This window comes from Lissotriton helveticus, chromosome 8 (assembly GCF_964261635.1).
Source record: "Lissotriton helveticus chromosome 8, aLisHel1.1, whole genome shotgun sequence".
NCBI lineage: Eukaryota > Metazoa > Chordata > Amphibia > Caudata > Salamandridae > Lissotriton > Lissotriton helveticus.
This window is the reverse complement of record NC_136069.1, coordinates 912,377,771-912,403,977: the sequence shown is the minus strand read 5'-3', so window position 1 is coordinate 912,403,977 and position 26,207 is coordinate 912,377,771. Positions and strand designations below refer to the sequence as shown.

Here is a 26,207-nt window from a genome sequence, read left to right as displayed (position 1 = left end):
TCAGTCCAGTTCAGGGCCACAAGCATGACTTGGACCCAGTCGTTCCTGATCTCCTTGTGAACTCTGGGCAGGAGTGGTATGGATGGAAAGATGTAAAGAAGGCCTGAGCTCCACTCGAAATGGAAAGGGTCTCACAGAAACAGCTGACCTGGAATATCCAGATAAGTAAACTAATAAGGGGAGCATTCAAACTCAAATAAACCATTTGAATTAAATTACAGATGCCCAATATAGTTGAAAGCATAACCAAAATCAGTTATTTAAATACAAATTACTAATAAACATGAGGAAATAAAATGACCAAAACAAGTTTCATGAACACAAGACAGGCATAACAATGGACCGTCATTTATAAATCAAACAGAAGGGGTTCAAAATGTAAAATATCCGAATACACATTGACAATGCACTATATAACTGAGTTTCACATCACATTACTTCATTTGTCAATATATAAGGACCCATTCGCAAAAGGATCAGTGTCAATTTTCTATGCGTCATCAAGAGAGATCAATGGAGATGATGGAATCAGAAAATGGAGAAGAGAGGTGGGCTTGGCTTCAACGTTTTGGTGTCCAGCCACGAATTAAGTAATTCACTGCCAAATCAATAAAGTAATGGTAGTTAGAGCTCAAAGGCACAACTAAAATTGCTTCTTAATAATGTTGGGATGTCTTCGCTCCACCATAGCAAAAGTAGCTCCATCCTCCGTAGCCATGGTAGGTGGGACCATGCCAGTATCTGGGATGGTGTCAAGTCCACTGGTTTCCACCAATCCCTCACACCAGTCCATGTTAAGGTTTAGAGGCTGGTATTCTTCAGGGTCCAGTGGCCCCTCCCAATCTTCCCCAAGTCCTAGCCCATAGGAACAGGATTGAGGCTCCAACCTGGAAGGTATAGATCCATTATGTGCCGGAGTCTGTGTTGTGCGACGTCCCTCAGGCTGCGTGCCAGAGTCGGGGATGAGAATGGTGATGGCAGTAGTGTTGACATCTAGACCACCGTAGGTGAAAGGCGAGGTAGTACGACGGGCACAAGTCCAGACCCATTCATGGACAGCAATGAAGATCGATGGCTGCACAACCGATCCCGGGACCTTCCTCTCGACCGGGATCGAGACCGTCGCAGCATTGCAAGTCAAGCAGAAAGGAGCTTGCGGAAGCACTCGCTCAAAGGTTTGGGTTGCATGGCATGTTAATAGATGCAAGTCTTGGAGTCATGGTCGTGCTCAAGATGCCAGGGACAGATAAGGTGCGGGTCTGTCACCAACATTTGCCAGTGACAGGAGCCACAGGGCTTGAAGCTAGCCTTCCTTGTGGCCCTACCTGTCACCCCAGGAAATAAGTCCCGAAAAACCAAAAGTCAAAATAGGTCAGTAAAAAAAAAAATGACTGGGGGTAGCTCGCTCCCGATCAGCGCTGACTGGCGCGGAAGGAAAATAACGGACGTCAGCGTACTGGGGTAGCACAAATGTAAGCACAGTGCATGACACGTTCAAGGCGGAGGATGCCATGCCCCCTACTGACACCCAGGGGTACTACTCACGAAAACATTATGTTTCCATTCTGATACCTGGGGATAATTCTAACGTAAGGAATCTTTGGCTAGAGGTCTCAATCAGATGTAAACATACACAAGTGTGTGGTGGTGGTGGAGAGTGTGTGCGACTGTGGGTATGATGGTCTACGATAGTGCAAAAATGCATGTGTGCTTGGAAGGCAGTGTATATTGTTCTATTGTACAGTCTGAGGATGGAGTATATGATTATATAATCGCCTGGTGCTGTTGCATGTGTGTGTGTGAGTTTTGCACGGTGGCATGTGAGGATAATGTGCAAGCATAAGGGTGTATGTTAGGGTGACGAGTGTGTAATATATGTGAGTGATCACGTGTGTTGCTGCACGACTGTAGAAAAATAGGTCATGATGCACTAATGCATTTCTCATTGCAACCCCTACAATTAAGGTAAATCGCAGGGTTTGCAGTAAAAAACTATTTGGTTTTTGAATGTACTAAATCAATTTTGTGACATGTTACTGAAAGGCTAAATGGGCTTAGGAAATAAGGAATCAATATTTGGACAGGCATGTTTAAGGTGTTCCTTCCAAAGAACAATTGCTTATGCTATGTACCTATGTTTTGCGGCTGAAATGCGGTTGCAAAACATTAATATTTTACCGGCACTCCTCCCCCACACCAGTCACTACTGCCACCTACGTCTCCTAGGCCCCAACGTCCTCTTCTGACAACAGTCTGCTCACTTTTTCCGTAAGTGCAGAGGAGAGCGCCAGGAGGATGAAGGAGACTGCATCCAGAGCCTACGGAGCCTTGTGGTGCTCTCCTTGGCGCTCTCCTTGTCGCGGACTCTGACGGAAGGGAAGGACTTCTTCCCTTGTACAATGCACAATCCTAGAGCTACACTGCAGCTCCAGGATTGGTTGGAGCAGGCTAACCCAGCGCTTATTTCGAGGCTGGAGGCCTGCAGCTGCAATCCCTCTGCTGTTTCTAAGCCTTGGAATTGCAGGATTTGAAGTGCACTAGTCAGTTTGTCTGGCTCTACACAGCCGACCAATCTTACATGCGCAGGGGGCTGTATTAACACTGCACAGGACTAATCGGGTCCACCCCCTGCCATCACGCTATAACAGCGCGAGCTTTGGACACATTCATAAAATGGTATTTATTACCATTTTATTAATGTGTGCGCCAGCTGTACTTGCAGCAGGCGGGGCGGCGCTCCTCCGCCATAATGGAGGAGCCGCCACTGGTAGGTGGTGGCCAGGAGCAAGGATAGATGACATGCAATATCTTTCCATAACTGTCAGCCATGAACAATGACAAAGAGAGAGTAGATTAATTGGAATTGGAGGCACAGAGATTCTGTTTCAAAAATAGGTGTCTCATTGAATATTATGCCAAAGCCCAGGTCTACACTTAAACTGTTTTTAGTGAATATGTATGCATTTCGGACATCCTGTTCATCTTACTGATGGGTTTGTTCCCCTTTAAGACACCACACTACAGGGAAAGCATGAATATAATTTCTTTTGTGATTGATGTGGGCTAGGAAAAACATATGTGGGAAAGCCAGTGATGCAGCACTCTGGTCCATGCAAATTTTGATGCAAACTCAAGTACAAGCTGCACTCGCTTGTATGGATCTTTAGTTCCATAAGAGGCTGACATTTCAATAACTTGAAGCACAATCGGCCTCAAAGACGATAGAGAATATTGGATTTGCCAACCATGGTGGTTTCTTAAAAGATTAGCAAGGTTACAATTTCAAATCATCAAATTTGTTGTAAGTGAATAGACAATACATGAGTGCATTAGTCAATACATATTTCCAAACAATTCAAAATCATAAATGCAAAGACAAACTGTTATACAGTTGCCTTAAAATAAATCAAAGCGGACTCACTTTCCCATGAAGGGAAAATCCCTTTGTAGGTAAGCTAGGAAGTTGGAGAGAAGTCAGACAGAAGGTATCACCATGGAAATCATCTAAAAGGCAGTACATATCAATCGAGCAAATCATTGTCCAGGAAGTGGGGAAGGCATGTGCCAAGAGTCCAGTTAAACTCCTTCGCGCAAGGGAAAAAGGCATCGGAGGACATGTTTCCATGGCATTAGCTTAAAACATATATTCCAACATGTTGTTCCAACTACACACAGTTCCCATGAAGGGAACCAATTGGGTTAGGGTACATTTCGATAAGACAGTCTTTATTTTCACAAGCAAAATCACAATAAAATCTCTCCTAAATTTCCTTTAGCTTCAGTATCTGAACCAGAAAAAAGATACACTCGTTCCAAGATGTTCTCTCCCAGGAGCTCATTAGTAAATATTTCGAGGATTGCATAAAGTTAAACATTCACACAAGAAAACAAATTTAAACACGTTTGAGGTTGCTGGTACAGCGTTTCTCATGAAATAAACAATAAGACACGTCAACAAAAACATACACTAACGCTGGCCATTTTAAACGGACCTATGTGAACTACAGACAGTTGAATGTGAAAACCAAATTGTAAATATATTTGCCCGTTGCTTGTCAACATCGTTGTGTGCAAATCTTTTAATTAAGGAAAAAATTCCGGTCCCCGGTGCACTGTACAGTCTGCCTGCACCATGCATAGCCACGGCAAGGATTCCATTCCGGAACTCATGGTTTAAAAGGAATCCCAAACTGAAGCAACACAAGCACTGCCATGCTCATCAGTGCCGCCATAATCGGAGTATGTGAGCAATTCATGTATTCGGATCCTTAGGAGTTACCCTTGGTGGGGACATGCACACGATGTATGTGGATGGATTATTTTGCAGTAATTCCTCATGAAAACCTGAGCCCTTATCAACATGACTGTTTCAGTGCGCAAACACGGTCGGCTCGCATAGCAAGATGCTGTTGCTGCTCGGTGTGATCATTCATCCTAATCAAACCACCACACTCCAGTAGGCCTGCAAAAAGCATTCAATACAAAGCAGTGTTCCTCTACAAAGAATAAAAACTTCAGCAAAGTATTACTGATCGAGCTGTCAATGATTTATTAATTTGCTTGAAAGCAAAGGAAATGCCTCCTGTTGTATGGTCACTCCCCAAGTTTTTGGGACTAATGCCCCTGGGTTTGGACTCCGAGTGCACGAGTCCTGCTAACCAGACCTCAATGCCTGTGAACTTACCCTTAAACTGGTATGTTGAATTGGCTTTTACCTAATTGGCAGAGCTAGCTTCCCTGTAAGCCCCTAGTAAATGATACCCAGGGCATGTATGTTAGGGAGCCTCCCCAGGGACTGCAGCATTGGTTCAGCCACCCTGGGTGGGACACGAGTAAAAGAAAACTACCAGACCACCATTAGCAGACCGGAAGGACAGTTTGACTGCTGGCCCGACTGCCATTTAAAGCAATGGCAAAGCCAGACTGCCCCCTGGTACATGTGTATGGCACCCCTATAGAGTCCAAGGGCAGGGTGCATCCTATTCCACTAGCAGAACATGCAACTTTACATGTTTTACCAGTGAAAGCACAGAACTGTTGTTTTTACAGTGGAAAAGCTTTGTCATCAGATTGTCGATTGAAGAGTTACACGCTGAACCCTTAGGTGTGCTTTGTCAGGAAAGGTGCAAGCAAATCGGGTCAACCAAGGTTTCCAAACAACTACTTACATTCAGACTGACTTGATCCTCAGGTCGAAATCAATGTAACAAGTTTAGCAAAGTTGCCATTTTGTAGCCTTCATCCTCTGTGCTCATATCGGTTGCACACGGGGTCCTTTAACCAAGACAGCTTTCTGCCCTCCTGGTGAAATGTGCTAACGACTCCCAGGAAAGAATACAACAGGGGCCTACTCTGGAAGGAAGTGCTTTCACCCTCCTGCAGGTGTCGGTCCAGAAGCCCAGCTTCTTAAAGGAAAGCCGCCTTGAAAGGCATATGGGTAACACTTTGGAGAGAGGCTGCTCCACTGTTCAGGTAGACAGGATGGTGCTTATGACAGTAGAGTATAAGCCAGTTGCCAAACAGGCTTTCCAGGGGTGATTAGCCCACTTAGTAACCACATCACTAGGTTTGGCAAGGGAGATCCACGCGCCAGGAGAGAGGTCCTGCCATATTGGGAGTGGGCAGAATGGTACATTCTGAGATGTCACACTTCGCTGGAAGAGGTGATCAGGTGGGAGGGAACCTGATAGTCCAGGGCTACTACCCGTATCCTATCCTGAAGGTATACTCTGAGCATAAGTAGGTCACCCCTAGCACCCCTAACTAAGATCCTGAGTGGATTAAAAGAGACGCTGCACCAGCGTGTACTGCACCTGCTGAACATGGTGGCTAGCAAAGGAAAGGGAGTGTGCTTGCTGTGATCTGCTCAAGAACAAGCCATCTCCAGAGTTCAGCCATGCCAAGAGATTCTAAGGGCCCAAGAGCTGGACTCCTGTTCACAGGGATACAACAGCTGAGAAGATTGCTGGAACAAGTTGGTAGCCTAAAGTCTTCAACCACCACCGTGAAGCACCAGGGACCAGGACACAACGCACGAAGTTGCACCTGAGTTTGGTGAGCCAGAGAGTGTTGCCAAGATGCAGCTGGACCCTCCCAGAGGACAAGTTATTGATCTAGGGTGGATTTGCAATTGACTGCAATACTTAGCTACCAGTAGCCCAGTGGGGACTGGACTTCTGCCAGCGATCTTCGAGGGATGTCAAACTTGTGGCCAGGACTGCCTCACCTCCTTCGTGGACTCGCAGCAAGTCGCCCATTGACCACATCGCATACATAGCATCCTTTAAACATTTTCAGCATCCTTCATCCCATGCATAAGGACCGCTTCCTTAGGAAAGCCCTGCAACGGATAAAAGTGCCTGGAACTGACGGCTTCCCCTACTGAGGTAACGGTCTCTGAGGACCCTCCTGGTCCCCCAGACTGGCTCCCAACTGGACTTAATTGCCTAAAGTGACTCAAAGTAACCGCAAAAACGTTTTAGTGAAAATGTTTTTAACTGACAAATTAGTTGAATTTGCCAGTGCTTGTTTGCAGTTGAGTGAAAATCAGATTTAATTTTCCATGTAAAATCTATATCTCCTGAACCATCCAGTGGATCTTTAACACGGTCATGTCTAAAAATAGTCTATTTTTATAAACTGGTGTTGGATTCTTTGGTGTCTTGTCAATTTCTTCTATTGTTTTGGTGCTGTATAAATTCTTTACACTTGCTCCATTGTGTAAGCCTTGCTGCTCATAACCATACAAACCTAGGGTTGAGCTGAAGGTTTAACAAACTATACCTATGTGTCCTAAAGGGGTGGTAAGTGTGATGTTGCATAACCACACAATATAATACGCCACATTTCCTCACAACAATCACATAACCGAGGACCAAAAAATGAACCCTATTAAGCATGGCTAGCTTGAAAGTGGTATATAGATATTTGAAAAACTATTAATGGAGTTAGGAAACTTGTCCTCGTGCTGGCTATTTTATTTTTTTAAAGTATGAAAACTGGGGAAAGGACTGCACTCCACATATTTAAGTTGCACTTACTGATCTACAGCGCAGGATGGCAGGGGAAGGACTTGTAAAATAAAAGATACTCCAGAGAAGTTTCAAGGACCATGCCAGGAGGAAGGGAAACAACTGGTACCAACAAGCACTTCCTGGCCTCTTCTTTAAAAGAAGAATCATAGGGTGCAAAGGAAAGCATGGGCCACAGATGATGCACCAGAAGGAGACAAGAGCTTCGTGGGGTACTGCATGGAGAGTGGTGACAGATATCCATATAGATTGAAGAGACAGGGTACATAAATAAAAGATCAACCATGGTTGGTCCCTTAGAGCACGACACACCTAGAGAGTCCCTGGGGCACGAAATAATCTGGGATCCAAAAAGCACCTCATTAAAGCAGAGAGATCGCATAAGCTCCATGGATGCTCTACTGGACTAAACACATTCACCCAGTTCTAGGGAAGAGAGGGAAGCAACAGGGAAGTCACAGCAGAAGAAAGAGCGAAATGAGGTACCACAGGAGGTAGCCCACACCCCAATTGAAAAGACACGTATAATCAAGTGAAAGTACACAAAAAGGATAATCAATGAAGCCTGAACTGCATTACTTGCAGTGGGATTACCAACGATCAGATCAATTACTGTGGCATGGTGCCCACAACTTCCCTGAGACTTCCGGCAGCAGAGCAGGTAAATAAGGTTTTGCAGACTCCCAGGACACATGGTAATTACACATTCCTCTGAAATCTATGACTGGTAATATTCTCATATGTAGAAGGAGTGTAGACATCCAGGCGAGCAAAAGTTACTCATTATCATAACTCCTATATAGATCATGTCCTTCAGTTGTACAACCCTTCCTTCATTTTCCCTATGTCCAGGCCGTACTATAGTGGTCACCTCAGGCAATAAAAAGAGGACTGGGCTGAAAGTCGCTACAAAAAGGTAGAAAGGGAGAAGATGGCAGAGCACTGGAATCTGTCGAAGTCTCCTACTCTCTGGCTCACATCTAATAACCTCTTGAAGTTCTATGGCACTTGCTGTAATGTCGTGGATTAGGACATGCACAACTTACTAGGAATACGGGAGTCACTGCAGTCAGTATCTTTTATTTGTCTATGCACCTTGACGACTATCTAAAGACAATACACCATACCGCCTCCCAATCTGGATTCTGCAGGAACCTTGGTCCGAGACTTCCCTCCTCACTGCAGCTGATGACATCCGCATGCTACTCGACCAGGGACACAATGCAGCCCTCATCCTTCTAGACCTCTCCGCAGTCTTCAACACTGTCTCACATCGCACGCTTGCAGCCAAACTTCACGACGCGGGGATACAAGGAGCCGCCCTCGACTGGATCCAATCCTTTCTCTCTGGCAGAACCTTGAGGATCACAGTCCCTACCTTTCTCTCCGAACCCACAGAGATCAACTGCGGAGTACCCCAAGGATCATCGCTCAGCCCCACGCTCTTCAACATCTACATGGCCTCCCTCGCCACCATCGTCAGGCAGCATGGGCTCAGCATAGTATCCTACGCCAACGACATCCAGCTCATCCTCTCACTCATGAAGAATCCTGAAGACACCGTACTCTGCTTCCAGGAAGGAATGAAGGACGTCGCAGCCTGGATGAAAGACAGCTTCTTGAAGCTCAACTCAGATAAAACCGAGGTCCTAATCATCAGACCCTGCACCTCCCCCTGGGACAACACCTGGTGGCCCGCCGTTCCTCGGGAGTCCATCCACCCCCACAGACCACGCACAAAACCTCGGCATCATCCTCGACTCCTCCCTATCCATGAACCGCCAGATCAATGCCGTCGCTTCCACCAGTTTCAACTGCCTGCCCATCCTCCGCAAGACCTTCAAATGGACCCCCCCCCCCATTGCGGAAGGACCGTCACCAAAGCGGTCTTAACCAGCAGATTGGACTACGGAAACTCCCTCTACGTCGGAATCAACAGAACTCTTCTACATAATCTCCAAACCATCCAGAACACAGCAGCCATTCTCGTCCTCGGGACACAGTGTCATGAACACATGACCCAACACCTACGAGACCTCCAATGGCTCCCCATCGAGAAGAGTGTTACCTTCAAACTCCTCACCCACGCCTACAAATCCCTCTACAATATCAGACCCAAATACCTCAATGAGAGAGTCTCCTCCCGCGTACCCAAGAGGAACCTCCGATTTGCCAACCTCGCCCTGGCAGAGGTCCCTCGCATCCGCAGAAACAGAGTAGGCGGGAGAGCCTTCTCCTACATCACAGCCAAGACCTAGAACGGGCTCCCTGTGAACATCAGACACTTCCTGACCCTGTACACATTCAGGAAGGACCTCAAGACCTGGCTCTTCGGCTGATCTGGAGCACGCTTTATAAACCCTTGGTTGATTGATTGATTGACCATACCTGTAAGAAACAGGCCTTTTTGCAGATGCCCCAGCACTTTTTCTTCCCATTGGACTACTAGATGCAGATTTTCTACTGACAGTGCACTAAAGCCTGATAACCATGGCGCAGTGCCATTGATTGCTCCCTAAAACTGATGTGTGTGAATTGGTAACCCCAATTGGTAAAGAACTTCAACTCCCTAATAAGTCCCTAGCTTATGTGTGTAAAACAGGGTCATCAGGGCCTAAAGCACTGTTTGTGCCACCCTGAATGACCCAAGTAAACTACTGACAGCAGGCCTGTCATTGCAGACTGCAGGAACAGAGCAAACTACTTGAACTCGACTTTGCCATCACCATGTGTGGCAAAGTCAAAGCACTATTTTTAATATATAACAGACACCCATAAAGTAAGGTCTCCTGAGCCCAGGAGGCAGGGTTCATTATATTAAAAGTGTTGACATGAAAGTAAAAGCTTATATGTCCCTATAGTGGCTTTTACGATTAAAGGACACTATAGGTGATAGATGGTCCATAGGATAACATGGGCTGGCACCCGGGCAAACCCGAGGCTGGCAGCTCCATTATGGTACCACCTAAATATTTTGTGTTTGGTATCAAACAACGGCCTCATCACACCTGACACTAATCTTGTTTCGAGGACGATGTGAGATGCACCCAAGTGGCTACCTTAGAAGTTATTCACCTGGTTGCCCTAGCTTTTCCAATGCACTGGCTGCCAGCCAGCGCTTGCTGCGGCCAAGACAGGAATCTGAGCCCCTGCTAGGAGGTGTAACCTCTCCCAGGAGTCAGAAAATGTCCTGGATGTGAAGGAGGTTACACTCCCCTCCCTGACAGGTTGGCTAATGAAGTGGCACATCAAGGAGGTGAGCTTCAAAGGCTGCACCACGTCCTAAAGGAGGAAACAGCCCTCCACCTGCCCCAGGCAAATTTGCACCTGGTCATGAGGGAAAATTAGGAAGCACTCAGAAACACACACCTGGGTAAACAAGAAGAAAAACACGGAAGAACAGCCTAGTTGAAAGGGATACTACTTTTTAAGGACAATTTCCCTCACCCACCAGAGGTGGCATGCTTCATCACTGGGAATATTCTCGCACCATGACAGCTGATTACAGTGCAGGCTACAACTCCCTCACTGAGAAGGAGGCGCTCTCTTCAGATGTTTTTGGAGAGATGGTAGATACTGTATGGTGAGCTAAGGGGTGGTGAGGTATGCAGAGCGTGCGACATGTGATATAATGATTAGAACTGACTCCAGAGCACCATATCAATTTTATTCATGTGCACCTGGGTCATGGTTAAAACGAAGGGACATTGCAGTAGTCAATTAAACCTGCTTAAGTGTGTCACAAAAATAGGACAAGATGTTTCTGCCATTTTACCCTTGAGATAAGAAGCGTATTGGCATTCATCAGGACCTCTGAAAAATGCTACTGCTCGAAAAGCGGGCTCATACAAAGAAAATACAAAACCAATCAGTGGTCCACTGTCAGATTTGGAATGGATCCACTCTCAATCAACCTGTGGGGGAATGAAAAACAGCTAGGTTATAGTTCAGAAATCAGTGGCAGCCATCACATTGAGCCACCACCTACCCAAGTTAATGGTGGAAATCATATACCACTGTAAAGTGAGTGTGTGGTAAATAAATAAATAATACCCTATTTTTGAATGCATAAATGAATAACAGATAGCTCAATAAATAAGAGTCAAGATTCGAGGTAGTAGGAGTTTTGCAGGTTTAATACAGCATAAGGACAGGAACAGGACGACCTGCACGGGAATAGGATGGCAGCTGCCGGGGACAGGATCGGGACAAGGGATAACTTTTTAATAACAGTACATGAGCATATATACATAGCGCAAACACATAGCATTACATCGCAATAGGCGTAGCAGTGGGTGGAGCAATAGGCGTGACGCGTAGCAGTCGCGAAAGATAAGGGTGAAAAGAGGTGTAACAGGGCGTATACATAGACATGTAATGCAAACGTAACAGAATATGTCATGAATGGGGTGGTAACCATGGAGGGGGCTACCTAAGGAGTCGGGACCTCTAACCTGATGGTGCGCGCAAACTGGCAATGACGTGTTACTAGGAGAAGCTGGGGGCTATGAGCTCTGTGCTAGGAGCAGAGACTGAAGTCTGGAGAGTCAGGGCGACATGTACCTAAGCAGTATCTAGTATCTGATGTTTAGGGAACATGTTGATATAAACTAGAAGTCAGGAGGGGAAAGGCTAACAGACTCTAAGACTGGAGCATGCATTATTCTACATGTAGTGCGTGATGAAGAATATTAAATGACCATTAAATGCAGTATTTCTCTTACATGGAGACGTAAAAGCTAGACTATGACGGCAACTATTGATGCGATTCAGTAGCTTAGGAATGCAGAGAAGGAGGGCTGTACTGATAACTCGAATCATAACATACTCTTGGCAGACTCAGAGGCAGAGCCAGGCTGAACCGGGCACTGTGAGGCAGGAAGTAAGTGAAGGGTCGAGGATACAGGCGGGGGCTGTATCGCTCCTCAGCGAGGCTTCAGGGGACAGGAGCTGAATCTGGTGTCCAGGCCCTTTTGAGGCCTAGAAACGGGGACTTTACAATGAAATAACATGCACACTGAGAAACGTGGCAACGTAGCTTTACATAGGCCTGATATTCGTAGTATTCACGAGAACTGGAAACTGACATACTAAAGGTGGACACAACTATAATTGCGTCTTTAATCGAACATGGGGAATAACATATGCATATTAATCATGCACAGATAACATATGATGGATGACACGTAGGGACACAGAACATAGCAAAATTTACTTTTCCACATTCCCTCCTTGTCACTACGTTTCCATCAGGAAACATCAATATTCATGATACCATCTATCATTTCATACAGTATCATTTGCTCGTCTCGAATTTTCTTGGAACGGGATTTAGAACGGGGCTTGGGACTAGGAATACAAGAGGTAGCACAAATGACGCAAATCGCAGGGCCACATTGTATACAGAGGCAGCAGCTGAATATGATCGCTACTGCAATACCTAGAAAGGACAAGACTTTCCATCCCCAGGCGGAAATTATACTCCAGAACCAACCGGACCATGTCCAGGTGCCTGGATTTTGATGTAACAGATGGGCAATTTTATGAAGTCTGGTTATAGCTGAATAAACAGACGGCGCGTTATTTGGAATGAAAATGCAGCAACTAGATCCGATGACTCTACAGGCCCCGCCCCTATCGGCCAATATGACGTCAAGGACGAGACGATTCTGGAGCACGACAATTCTCATAAAGGATTGTTCTTCGGTTAAATTACTTAGAGCAGAAGTAGTCTCAATTACTACTGCTTCAAGGGTTCTGGTTAACCTACGTATCAGTTTACTATTCACAACTGTACCTAAATAAGGGAAGACACCTTTATTGATATCTATATATTGTTCTAGAGCAGTTTCAGTATAATCGACAATCGGGAGGTTTCTCTTGTGTCTAGTATGTACTAGGTGGGAATTCCTATGGTAGTCGGGTGGGGCTAGAAAAACCGGTGGCAGTAGGAAGGCAATGTAACAGGTTCCCTCCCAATCGAGGGGCAGACGAACATATGCGGTCTGACCACAAATAAAATAAGAATGACGTGAAGCTTTGAAAATAGATTTCCTACTGTCACTATACTTGACAATAGTAGTACAATCACTATGTCCTACGTGTGTAGAACCATTATTTCTGACACATAATTCGCCTTTGACTGGTAGTACTGAAATTGCAGGTAAGTCTGGAGTAGTATCAGACTGAACATTCAGGACCATGAAATTCGAAGAATAATTACCTAAATTATACACTTCATTTTCTAGATCTAACCCGGTTCTGTGGGGGAGACCTTGCTTGTCTGGAAAACACGTACTGTTAAGAAAAGACATATCTGTTGAGGATGACGTTAACGTGGACCATGCTCCACACGAACCATTATGTGAAAAAGGATAAGGAAAGAGTGGCAGAACTCCCTTCGGTATCTGGAAAGGGGGGAGTCGACCACACACCCAACAATTAGTGGCATTGCTGGTCTGGTGTGAATAATGTAACATGCGGATGAAAGAATTATTTCGCATAGCGAGGCGGTAAGAGAGTTCATGAGGAGGCAGATCACTAAACGTGTGCTCCACCGTAACATTAGCAGACTTATTTACATGAGAAACTGGAAAATACAGGTAAAATGCATAACTGGTGCAGGAAATCATAATGCTGAGAAATAATATGAAACTTAGAAAAACGATACATCGGATTGAGTTTTGACTAATTCTCTCACTATGGGGGGTCTATTTTATACATGTCAGAAACAGTCTAACCGTTTCACCTAGGGGAGGACTTAGACAATCAAACTGGCTGACTTATTTTACTAGACCGGAGTTTCAACTTATACTCCTGCTGCGGAGTTTTCTCTAACGGGGAGGGTGCAGTATCTTTGTTCTTTGCGGGACAGTCCTTAAGAATAGTACTTTGGTAATCCTTTGAATCCTGGGAAATGTTCTTTGAGACCGGTTTCAGTCCATAAAATTTCTTTACGTGCGAAAGGTGCACCCAGCCTTTGCGTCCCTCCAACTTCACGGCTGTACGGGTGGCCAAGAGGACCTGTCGGGGCTCCTTCCAGCGAGGCTCCAGCGGACTTGAGCGGTCAAAATTTCGCACCAGGACCATGGATCCTGGAACGATTTCATGCGGTGCCACCTCGGTATTGTCTGGAAATGCGGCGGCAACCTGTGAACGACAAGAGTTGAGGGCAGACATCAAGGAAGCTAGGTAATCTGTCAGCATATTACTTGAAACATCGGTAATACTTCGGGGTCTGGGTGTACCCCACATGTTAGGGGGGCGGCCGAAAACGACCTCATACGGGGACAGACCTGATCTGGAATGTGCGACCATGCGCATATAGAACAAAGCGACTGGCAGAGCTACTAGCCAGTCCACACCTTTCTCTTTACATACTTTGGCGATGCGAATTTTCAGGGTCTGGTTATGTCTCTCTACGAGACCTGCTGCTTCAGGATGGCGTACACAATGGAACTTCCACTGGTACCCTAACAGAAGGGAAACATGCTTCATTAACTCGGAGGAGAATGGCTGGCCGTTATCAGAATATACGACCCTAGGGAGTCCATAACGGGGGAAGAACTCACGAACCAACTGCTTGGCAGTGGTCGCGGCTGTGTAATCTGGGACTGGATATGCTTCTGTCCACCTGGACAAAGCGCATACAACTACAAGGACATACTTGAAACCTCGACATCGCTCCATCTGAATATAATCCATCTGGAGGACTTCAAAAGGGTGGTCAGGAGGCTGGAATCCCCCTTGTTCCACCGGGACACTTTTACCTGGATTAAACTGACAACATATCATACAGGTACGGACTTTCTGCTTGGCTGCAGCTCGTAAATGCTTGTTGAACCAAATGTTCTGGATACTGTCTAACATAGCTTTTTTTCCTAAATGTGCTGGACTATGTGCGGTATTGATAATGACTTGAACCATAGAGTCGGGGAGAAACCAAGTGGCTTTTCCTTTCGTTAACCATCCTTGATCTGTCTGGACCCCTCCTTGTTCGGACCATTTCTTGATTTCTTCGGGAGTAGCATGTAACTGGATATCTATGACATCTTGAGTAGGGTCCTTAACTGTCATACATGTAGTCGGATCTGGAGTGTGTGTCATGTTAACTGGAATGTCTGGAGTCTGAGCTGTAAGCTTGGCTGTGCGATCTGCTAGATCATTACCTTGGGAAATAGTGTCAGTAACCTTCGTATGTGCTTTGCATTTCATGATAGCAATGGATGTCGGTAAATGTATTGCATCTAACAGAGCTTGAATAAGGAGACCATGCTGAATCTTGGTTCCATGAGAAGTCATGAAACCTCTCTCCTGCCAGAGCACTCCAAAGTCGTGTACGACTCCAAATGCGTAGCGTGAATCTGTGTAAACATTAACTTTCAGGTTCTTGGCGTGTATACAGGCTTGAGTCAGAGCAACTAGCTCTGCTGCTTGAGCGGACAGAGTGTCAATACGGTGTGTCTCAATAACTTCGGTGTCAGTAGTCACTGCATATGCGGCGACTAGTTCTCCTGTACTTGTTCTCATACATGAACCATCCACATAAAGTGTCAGGTCGGGATCTGGTAACGGAATATCTGTCAGATCTTGTCTTGGCTTTGTCGTAATATTAACTACTTCCACACAGTCGTGTGTGTCCGGACTTAAAGTAACTGATGGTAACAGTGTAGCAGGGTTCAGGATGTTGCAGCGTCTGATTTCTATGTGTGGCTGGAACAGTGTCAATTCATAACCTGTTAAACGTGCAATTGTCAAGTGCTGAGTCTGTGTTCGGTTTAAAAGAACTTCCACGGAGTGTGGAACTTGTACTGTCAGGGAGTGTCCTAATACTATGGAATCACTTTCTCTGATAGCTAGTGCTGTGGCTGCAACTGACTTGAGGCACGCAGGGAGAGCCTGGGCTACAGGATCTAATGTGCTCGAAAAATAAGCACAAGGCTTGTATTGTCCTGCTTGATCTTGTGTGAGAACAGATAATGCGGTACCTTCGCGTTCTGTGACGAAAAGTGTAAAAGGCTTACTGTAGTTTGGTGTAGCTAGAACTGGAGCTTGACATAGAGCTTTCTTTAACTCATTGAAACTAAGTGTATGTTCAGATGTCCAAGGGAGGACAGTCGATACGGCTGCCTCCTGTGTCGTTAACTGTATCAGTGGTTTGGCTAGAAATGCATACTGAGGAATCCATTGTCGGCAGTAAGAAGTAAGGCCGATAAAAGCACGTACCTCCTTCTGGGTCTTGGGCTGAGGAAGACTCGCTATTAACTGGATACGGTCTGGTGTCAACTGCCTACCCCTCTTGGACAGTAAGTGTCCTAAGTAGACCACTTGCTGGACACAGAATTGAAGCTTTGAAGGGGACACCTTGTGCCCCATCTCGGCTAAGAAATACAGAACTGTGAGGGATGCTCGCTCGCAGTCACGTTCAGAACGGGCTGTGACCAGTAGATCATCGACATACTGGAGCAGGGCAGTGTCAGTTGGCATGTGAATGTTGTCTAGTTGTCTCTTAAGTGCTTGACTGTAAATACTAGGACTTTCTGTGAAACCTTGAGGAGCTCGTGTGAACATATAGCTCCTTCCATTTAAACAGAATCCGAAAAGAAACTGGCTGTCTGGATGAATGGGAACACTGAAAAATGCGTTCTTGAGGTCGATTACAGTAAAGAACGTGGCTTCAGAATCAATGGCTGTCAAAAGGGAAGAGATATCTGGGACAACTGGGTACTGAGGAATAATACATTTATTAAGCTCTCGTAGGTCAATCACTAATCGATATACTGGGGGTGCATTTGGATCAGTACGTTTCATAACAGGAATGATCGGAGAATTGCATACATTGGAGTCAGTTTCTACAACCACTCCTTGAGCGATGAGCTCGTCAATAATTTTGGATAAGGCTGCTACAGCCTCCGGTGGCAATCTATACTGTCTGATTCGTGGTAACACTACACCTGGCTTGAGAGTCACACGATGGGGTGTGATTTGCATATAACCAACATCAGTTGGACCTTGCGCCCATAGATGCTGCGGAACATTGGACAATCTGGGATCAAAATCTCGTAATACATAGTGACCCTTAAAGTCACGCAGGAACAATCGTATTCCCTCTGGGGAACAGCATATAACTGCACCTAACTCTTTCAGTGTTTTAATACCTAATAGATTCTCTGGACATGACTTAGTAAGTAACAGGTCAGTAGTACGGGACAATGGACCTACTTCTAGAGTAACTGGCTTTGATATTTCATTTACAATAGGTTTTCCTGAAAATCCAAGGGAAACATTTCTTGAGCCTGAGAGCGGAGCCCCTGGAACTTCGGCGTGGCTAATTGTGGTCCTACTTGCCCCTGTATCAATCAAAAACTTTCTGTCTTTCCCTAATACTTGACTGTGAACATAGGGACCTTCTTGATCTACAGGTATCTCGATGAGAGGCAAGCCTACCTCCCTCTCTAGGCTGTTTCATGAATATGGCTGATACTCTGGATACTCAGACTGTGCATACTGGTACATCTGCTGTGTAACGTGCTGTGTTGCAGCGATGGGCTGCGGTGCTGTAACTGTCTGTGGTGCATTCTGTGGCTGAGGAATCTGTGAAACTTGTTCTTGTCTAGGCGGACGTGGTCTTTCTTTAGTCTTACCAGTAGCTATGTTGTGTTTCAGAACTGCACACTCGTTTATAAAATGACCTGGCTGTTTACAATAATTGCAGTTCCCTTTAACGGGAGCTGCAGGATGACTGGCTTGATTCGGACCCCTCTTCTGACTGTCTTGAGGAACAGATTGTGCAACTAGTACTTTCATTTTCGGGTCTTTCATACGTTTTCTCTCGTGTTCTTGCTCTTCTCTAATTCTATTCTGGTGGTATTGGAGCATCTGTAACATCTGGGACGGGGTATTAGCTTGCCAGGTACTTTCGACTTTCAAAACTCGATTCTTAATTTGTTGACTTGAATTCTCGACTAATTTAGTAACAAAAAGGTGAGGGTATGACTCACTACTTGTCTTGAGGCCACTGTTGATGCTAAAACATTTCTCAAATCTAGAATAAAAATCACTAATGTCTTCGTCTTGTTTCTGTTTACAGGCTGAGATTGCATCCCAGTCTTCCTTTTTCGTTGTTAACAATCTGGGTAAAACTTGAATCAATAATTCAGGTAATTCTTTACATTTCGCTCCAAGACCGGTACCTGGTACTCGTGCCTTATCTTCAGCTTCTAGAACTGCCCAATCGATCTTTTTCTCTCCCACCTCCCATTCTTTTTCCTTGAGCTTTTCATACACCCCTGCGGGCAGCAGAACCTTTAACATTTTAATTATATCTGGATACGTGTATTCTCCCATACGGAGCATGTCTTAATTCTCGGTGGAACCCTGCTGGATCTTTATCATGACAGGGGATTAATTTTTTCATCTCCAAGAGTTCCATCTTTGTGATCGGGGTGTAAACAAACACTCGTTCTAGTTCGCCACCCGTTCCTCTAACTGGGTGGACTTCTCGTAACGGATTCTGTCTTTCCATGTAAAATGGTTTACTTTCTGGGGGTGAGACATGAACAAAATGCGGGTTCAAAAACGTTCTATATTTGTGACGCTGTTCTAGAATGACACTAATTAAATCGGTACCTAAACCCTTCCATCTATACTGGAGTAACTCGTTCAGGATATCATGTAACGGGCCTGGATCAGAGTGCTGACCCTCATATAATGTAATGAGGTGCTGAATCATATACATACCCGCCAGTCGTTGCTCGGCTGGGGGCATTTTCAGAAACATTTGTGCCACTATTTCGTCTGGAAAAGTGGTAGAATCAGTAGTCCATCGGACTGCTGATCGGGCTAGTTCTTGTTCATGCATAGTACTTAACTCACTGTAACCGATTCGTGATTTCAGAATGTGATCGGTAGCTTGAAACACTTGTTCTAGAGAACCTTGTTCTGGTGCTGGATGATGGAAAGTAGACTTGTGTTCTAGGCGTAAATGGCGATCTGGAAATCTAGATTTTCCTACATACGCTATTCTGGCGGGATTCTCGTCGTCTACCTCTTCAGTATCAGAGTTACTTTCTTTCTCGCTTACTTGTGCTGCTTTACGCTGTTCGTGTAACTATTATTTCTTTACGGATTTTCTTGTACATACTTTCCATAGCACTGATGGTCCTGTGCTTACCCTCGGCTATATTATCACTCCACTTTGTCAGGGTTCTCATTTCGGCTTGATCTTTGGACGGGTAATCTTGTTCTCTTATTAAACAATTAATCAAAAACTTTAGTATCATGAGCTGGATCTCGGCTTTCCTTTGAGACATGACTTCGCCAATGCTTTCTGGATCATCCCCTGTACGGATGAAACGATATATTCTGTCTAGATCTTCTTTCATATTCGGTAGGGTGACTAGATACTCGGCCACCTTTCTTACACGTAATGAATATAAAACCATATTATCCTCGCCTGGGACTGGATCATAGCCGCATTCATTAAGGGCTTTTCTTATTTCTGCTACAGACTGATGTCTGGGCGTACGCTGTGACGCTTGTGCATGTAATTCGGCTGACGTTAAACGCTTATGTGGCGGCGGGGTCTGAGGAGGACCTCCTCCTGCGGCCCCTAAACTAGAATCGTCGACTGATCCTCTTCGTACTAGTGTGGCAGGAAATTGAAATGCGGGCTGAACTGGTATGGCGGGCTGGACCGGGGGGACCGTAACAGGTACTGCAAGGGGTACCCCGGTGTCTGGAGAAACGGGGAGTGCCTGATTTACAGGGACTGGCGGAGCGCGAACAGGATTTGCATATTCTGGGACTGTGTCGTCCAAATAGGACGAAATGAAAATATCAGCTGCGGTCTGTTTGTGACGTAGCTTGGTCGGAACTAATGGTGGCGGAAAGTTACTGGATGCCTCCGGGGTCGCTTTTGGCAAGCCCTCGGCAAGAAGAGGATACATACCCTTAATAAGGGCATTCCTCTGTCTGTCTGACTGTTCGGTTTTAACTCGTTCACCAATCTCGATTAATTCCCTTTCTTGGGCTCGTTCCAAGGATTCTCTACTTAATTCTGACTTTCTGATTTCTTTTTCGGTTCTTTTATGAGATTCTTTGCGCCATAACTCGATGGCATCTTTCTGTGACTGTCTGGCTTTCTTTTTCCATAATGCTTCTTCTACTCTCATGATGCACTCGGCATCCCATGTGCCTGACACAGGCCATCTATACTTTTCCTCTAACTGTTTGGTATACTCGACCCATAAATCTAGATACAATATGGCGCTTATGCCATGCTTCTGATACATAAAATGACCTGGACTGTCCCTAGGCGGGACAGGAACTGCTGCTTCTAGCAGACCTTTTCTAGTTCTCAACTGACGCAGTTTTGAAAAGAGCGGCATGACTGAACTATAATCTGGACACACACAATAAACAAGATAACTACTTCACACTCATTCCACGACATCAAGATACATGAAGAACATTCAGAATAACAGTTCGACCAGAATACTACCTGGAATACGGAAAACAGAATACATGAATTTTCTCGAGAACAGAACTGACTAGAACAGAAACTAGATGCACTGCTGAAACAGTACGAAACTTACCGGTCTCATACAGAGACACGTCAGGACCCGTATCCACCGGAGTGGACACTTCGTTTGTGGGCTTGTGTACCACCAACCCACGGACCAGAGTCAATTAAATTGACCCTGTCTAGATACTACCCCAGTAATGGTACTCACCGGGCAGCAAGAACGGAAGGCCTCAGACTGGACGGGACTGCTTGGACGTCGGACGGACGAACTTCGGACTTCTGTTACAGGTGGGCCTCCGGATACCTCGGACCTTGGACTCTCGGCTTGGGCTCTGGTCGGGACTCGCCGCGTTCCTCCACCGTCTCGTCTGGATGCTGGACCGCCTCCTCCGTCTCCTCCGCGGGCCTGAGGGATACTTGAAGCAGAAATATCTGCCGGTGCGCAGAAGAGTTCCGTCACGACTGCAGAGGGTCAGGGGGTCGGCGTGGCTTCACCGACGCGTGGGGAAAGGGCAAGTCCCTGCTCGGGCGCCATTATGTGGTAAATAAATAAATAATACCCTATTTTTGAATGCATAAATGAATAACAGATAGCTCAATAAATAAGAGTCAAGATTCGAGGTAGTAGGAGTTTTGCAGGTTTAATACAGCATAAGGACAGGAACAGGACGACCTGCACGGGAATAGGATGGCAGCTGCCGGGGACAGGATCGGGACAAGGGATAACTTTTTAATAACAGTACATGAGCATATATACATAGCGCAAACACATAGCATTACATCGCAATAGGCGTAGCAGTGGGTGGAGCAATAGGCGTGACGCGTAGCAGTCGCGAAAGATAAGGGTGAAAAGAGGTGTAACAGGGCGTATACATAGACATGTGATGCAAACGTAACAGAATATGTCATGAATGGGGTGGTAACCATGGAGGGGGCTACCTAAGGAGTCGGGACCTCTAACCTGATGGTGCGCGCAAACTGGCAATGACGTGTTACTAGGAGAAGCTGGGGGCTATGAGCTCTGTGCTAGGAGCAGAGACTGAAGTCTGGAGAGTCAGGGCGACATGTACCTAAGCAGTATCTAGTATCTGATGTTTAGGGAACATGTTGATATAAACTAGAAGTCAGGAGGGGAAAGGCTAACAGACTCTAAGACTGGAGCATGCATTATTCTACATGTAGTGCGTGATGAAGAATATTAAATGACCATTAAATGCAGTATTTCTCTTACATGGAGACGTAAAAGCTAGACTATGACGGCAACTATTGATGCGATTCAGTAGCTTAGGAATGCAGAGAAGGAGGGCTGTACTGATAACTCGAATCATAACATACTCTTGGCAGACTCAGAGGCAGAGCCAGGCTGAACCGGGCACTGTGAGGCAGGAAGTAAGTGAAGGGTCGAGGATACAGGCGGGGGCTGTATCGCTCCTCAGCGAGGCTTCAGGGGACAGGAGCTGAATCTGGTGTCCAGGCCCTTTTGAGGCCTAGAAACGGGGACTTTACAATGAAATAACGTGCACACTGAGAAACGTGGCAACGTAGCTTTACATAGGCCTGATATTCGTAGTATTCACGAGAACTGGAAACTGACATACTAAAGGTGGACACAACTATAATTGCGTCTTTAATCGAACATGGGGAATAACATATGCATATTAATCATGCACAGATAACATATGATGGATGACACGTAGGGACACAGAACATAGCAAAATTTACTTTTCCACAAGTGAAAGATTAAACAAAACTTTGCGCTCATACAGAATTCACCAAAGTTAAGGGGAATTTTGAACACCCTGGTACACAGTGTGTACATAATCAAGACCAGACATTTATACAAAACCAAAGGTCCTACCCACAATCTTTGGGTGTGGTGTCGCACCTTAGGGGCCTTGGTATGGGCCTCAAGGTGCAGTCTCTCCTATAGTGGGGATATAGGAGAGAGCAGAAGGTAAAAGAAAAGGCTCTCAGGTACTGAAACATTCAGGGGGCTGCCGTACAGAAAACAGCATTTCAACAGTACATAGAGGTGGACGTCTTGCTGGCATGCCCAAATTCAGAAAGAAGATAAAACACAAAACAATATATGTCCGTTAGCACATTACATAAAGCGACCACCTCAGTGTGATGGTGGTCAAGATAAAAGAAACTTGCCATGAAGAGCTGGTCATTAAGAGGGAGAATGGCCAAAATTAGGGCATATAGGCAAAGCAGCACGAGACGGGACAGATAAAGTAACGTCCAAAAGGGATATAAAGTGTACTAATTATAGCTAGCTCAAGGACGTGAGTGGGATTCTGGTCTGCTGCAGTGGGATTCTGGTCTGCTGCAGATCATATATAGTATCATATATATAGTATCACCATCTAGGGATTTACCCACGTGATCCCCCCACAATCTAGGCATAAAACACAATCTAAACTTATGCAAGTATAAGAAAAGATACTGGAAATATAAATGAGAGAAAAAAAATATTATTCTCTCTCCTGGCATAACATTATACCCACCATAATTTCGTTATCCGTTCGAAAATACAACCAAGCAACACTTCAAAGCATTGTAGGTCGTTTTATCTAGCAAACAAACATTCACCTATCGAATGAATGGGCCTAAATGCTTCGACAGATGTTCTGGATTGGAGAAGCCCGGCAAATCAAATTAAGGAACGATACATCGATTGAGAATACACTCTATGATTAATTAAGGAGCCTATTATTGTTTTGTCCTTAGTGTATTCCTGTATGTGACCATCTCCTTTTTGGACTGCTTTGCTTAATGAATTTCTGCAGCCAAATTGACAAATGATGTCAGAAGAGAAACTGAGTATTATTTGATGTTATTTGATACGTTTTCTATTTTTGTAGTATAGATTTTATGTCTGTTTTGTGAATGTTTGTTTGTGAGATCAATCAATCAATCAGTGACATTTATAGAGCGCACTACATACCCGTAGGGTCTCAAGGCGCTGGGGGAGGGGGGGTGCCGCTACTGCTCGAACAGCCAGGTCTTCAGCTTCTTCCTGAAGGAGAGGTGGTCTTGGGTCAGGCGCAGGTCGGTTGGGAGGGAGTTCCAGGTCTTGGCGGCCAGGTAGTAGAAGGACCTTCCTCCTGTAGTCGCTCTTCGGATGCGGGGGACGGCGGCGAGGGCGTGGTTGGCTGATCGGAGGTGGCGTTTGGGAGCGTAGAAGTTGATTCGGCTGTTGAGGTAGCTCGGGCCTTGGTCGTGTAGGGCTTTGTGTGCGTGGGTGAGGAGGCGGAAGGTGATTCTTTTGTTGACGGGGAGCCAGTGAAGGTCTCTCAGGTGTCCGGAGATGTGGCTGGTTCGTGGGATGTCGAGGATGAGTCTGGCAGAGGCGTTCTGGATCCGCTGGAGTCTTTTCTGGAGTTTGGCGGTGGTACCGGCGTAGAGGGCGTTGCCGTAGTCCAGTCGGCTAGTGACGAGGGCCTGGGTGACGGTCTTCCTGGTCTCGGTGGGGATCCACCAGAAGATCTTCCGTAGCATGCGTAGGATGTTGAAGCACGCCGAGGAGACGTTGTTGACTTGCCTGGTCATGGAGAGGGAGGAGTCCAGGATGAAGCCCAGGTTGCGTGCGTGGTCTGTCGGTTTGGGTGCGGTGCCCAGGGCGGGAGGCCACCAGGAGTCGTCCCAGGCGGAGGGTGAAGAGCCCAGGATGAGGACCTCCGTCTTGTCGGAGTTCAGTTTCAGGCGGCTGGTCGTCATCCACTCGGCTACCTCTTTCATCTCTTCGTGCAGGTCGGCTCTGGCGGCGGCTGGGTCGTTGGTCAGGGAGAGGATCAGCTGGGTGTCGTCGGCGTAGGAGATTATGCTGAGGTTGTGTTGGCGTGCGATGGCCGCGAGTGGGCTCATGTAGACGTTGAAGAGGGTGGGGCTCAGAGAGGATCCTTGAGGGACGCCGCAGATGACTTCGGATGCCTCTGACTTGTACGGTGGGAGGCGGACTCTCTGTGTTCTTCCGTCGAGGAAGGAGATGATCCATTCCAGCGCCTTGTCCTGGATTCCGACGTTGCTGAGGCGCTGTACTAGGGTGCGGTGGAAGACAGTGTCGAATGCCGCGGAGAGGTCTAGGAGGATGAGGGCCGCTGTTTCTCCGTTGTCCATCAGGGTTCGGATGTCATCGGTGGCGGCGATGAGGGCGGTCTCGGTGCTGTGATTGGCTCGGAAGCCGGTCTGTGAGGGGTCGAGGGATCCATTCGTCTCGAGGAAGGCGGCCATCTGCTTGTTGACGGTCTTCTCGATGACTTTGGCTGGAAATGGGAGGAGCGAGATGGGGCGGTAATTCTTGAGTTCGGTGGGGTCCGCTGTGGGTTTCTTGAGTAGAGCGCTGAGTTCGGCGTGCTTCCAGCACTCAGGGAAGGTGGCGGTGTCGAAGGATGTGTTGATGATGTCTCGCAGGTGGGGTGCGATGACAGCGTCGGCCTTATTGAAGACGTAGTGAGGGCAGGGGTCTGTCGGAGATCCGGAGTGGATGGAGTTCATCGTTTGGATGGTGTCTTCGGTGCTGATCGGGGTCCAGGCGTGGAGGGTGGTGGTGGGGGGTGGTTGTTCGGTCCTGGTGTGCGTTGGTTGGTTGTTGAAGCTGTTGTGTATGTCTGCGATCTTGTTGTGGAAGTATGTAGCGAGGGAGTTGCAGAGGTCTTGCGATGGGGTGATGTCGTTGTTCCCTGCGCTGGGGTTGGATAGCTCTTTCACGATGTTGAAGAGTTCCTTGCAGTTGTGTGCGTTGTTGTCCAACCGGTCCTTAAATGCGGTTTTCTTGGCGGCGCGGATCAGCTGGTGGTGCTTCCGGGTGGCCAGCTTGAGGGTGGTCCTGTTGTCCGGTGTAGGTTCCCTTCTCCAGATTTTCTCGAGGGCTCGGCAGTTCTTCTTGGAGCTCTTGAGTTCGTCGGTGAACCACGGGGCTTTCTTGCTGCCGGGTCTGCTGGGCGGGGTCCTTAGCGGGGCGAGCTCGTCCGCGCAGATGCTGATCCACTTCGTGAGGTTGTCGGCAGCCTGGCTGGGGTTCGCTGAGCTGGCATGAGGGTGCTGGCTCAGGGAGGTGGCGAGCTGGTCTGCTGTGATCTTGTTCCAGCTTCTGCGGGCGGTCTGTTGCTGGTGGTGGTGGGTCGTCGTTCTCTTGAAGGTGAAGTGGACGCAGCAGGAGATAAAACTACAATGCTTTGAAGTGGTGCTTGCTTGTATACTGAACAGATAAAGAAATTATGTTTGGTATATTGTCATGCCAGGAGAGAGATTAATTAATATTTTCCCTCATTAATATTGCCAGTATATCTGTTCCCATACTTGCATATGTTTATATTGCAGATCATATATAAGCATAGAAACCAACACTCCATGGGGGCGTGGTTTCAGCGCCGACCGGGATGGCTGCGTGAGCGAGTTGCTCCGCGCCATGTCCCGTCTTTCTCCTGCTGAACGTCGCCCCGTGTTGCCTGGCGGCTGGCATCGTGGTCCGGAGGGGCCGACGACCTGCTGAGGAGCGTTTGACTCCGGTCGGGACCTTGGATGGGGAGCGCGGGCGGACCTGGTGCTCAGCTCGTCCAGGCGAGCGAACAAAGCAAAGATGGCGGCCCCGACTGTCTGAGAGCTCCGGGAGCGGAGCGGTGTGGGGCACCGGAGCAGCTGCGGGC

The 26,207-nt window shown here is 46.7% G+C and overlaps 1 protein-coding gene across 1 annotated transcript in view; it reads right to left on the bottom strand.

Moving 5' to 3' along the window:
• Positions 1–26,207, bottom strand: part of DCBLD2 (discoidin, CUB and LCCL domain containing 2) — a 526,471-nt gene that overhangs the window by 286,109 nt on the left and 214,155 nt on the right. The gene's annotated exons all lie outside the window — the stretch shown is intronic.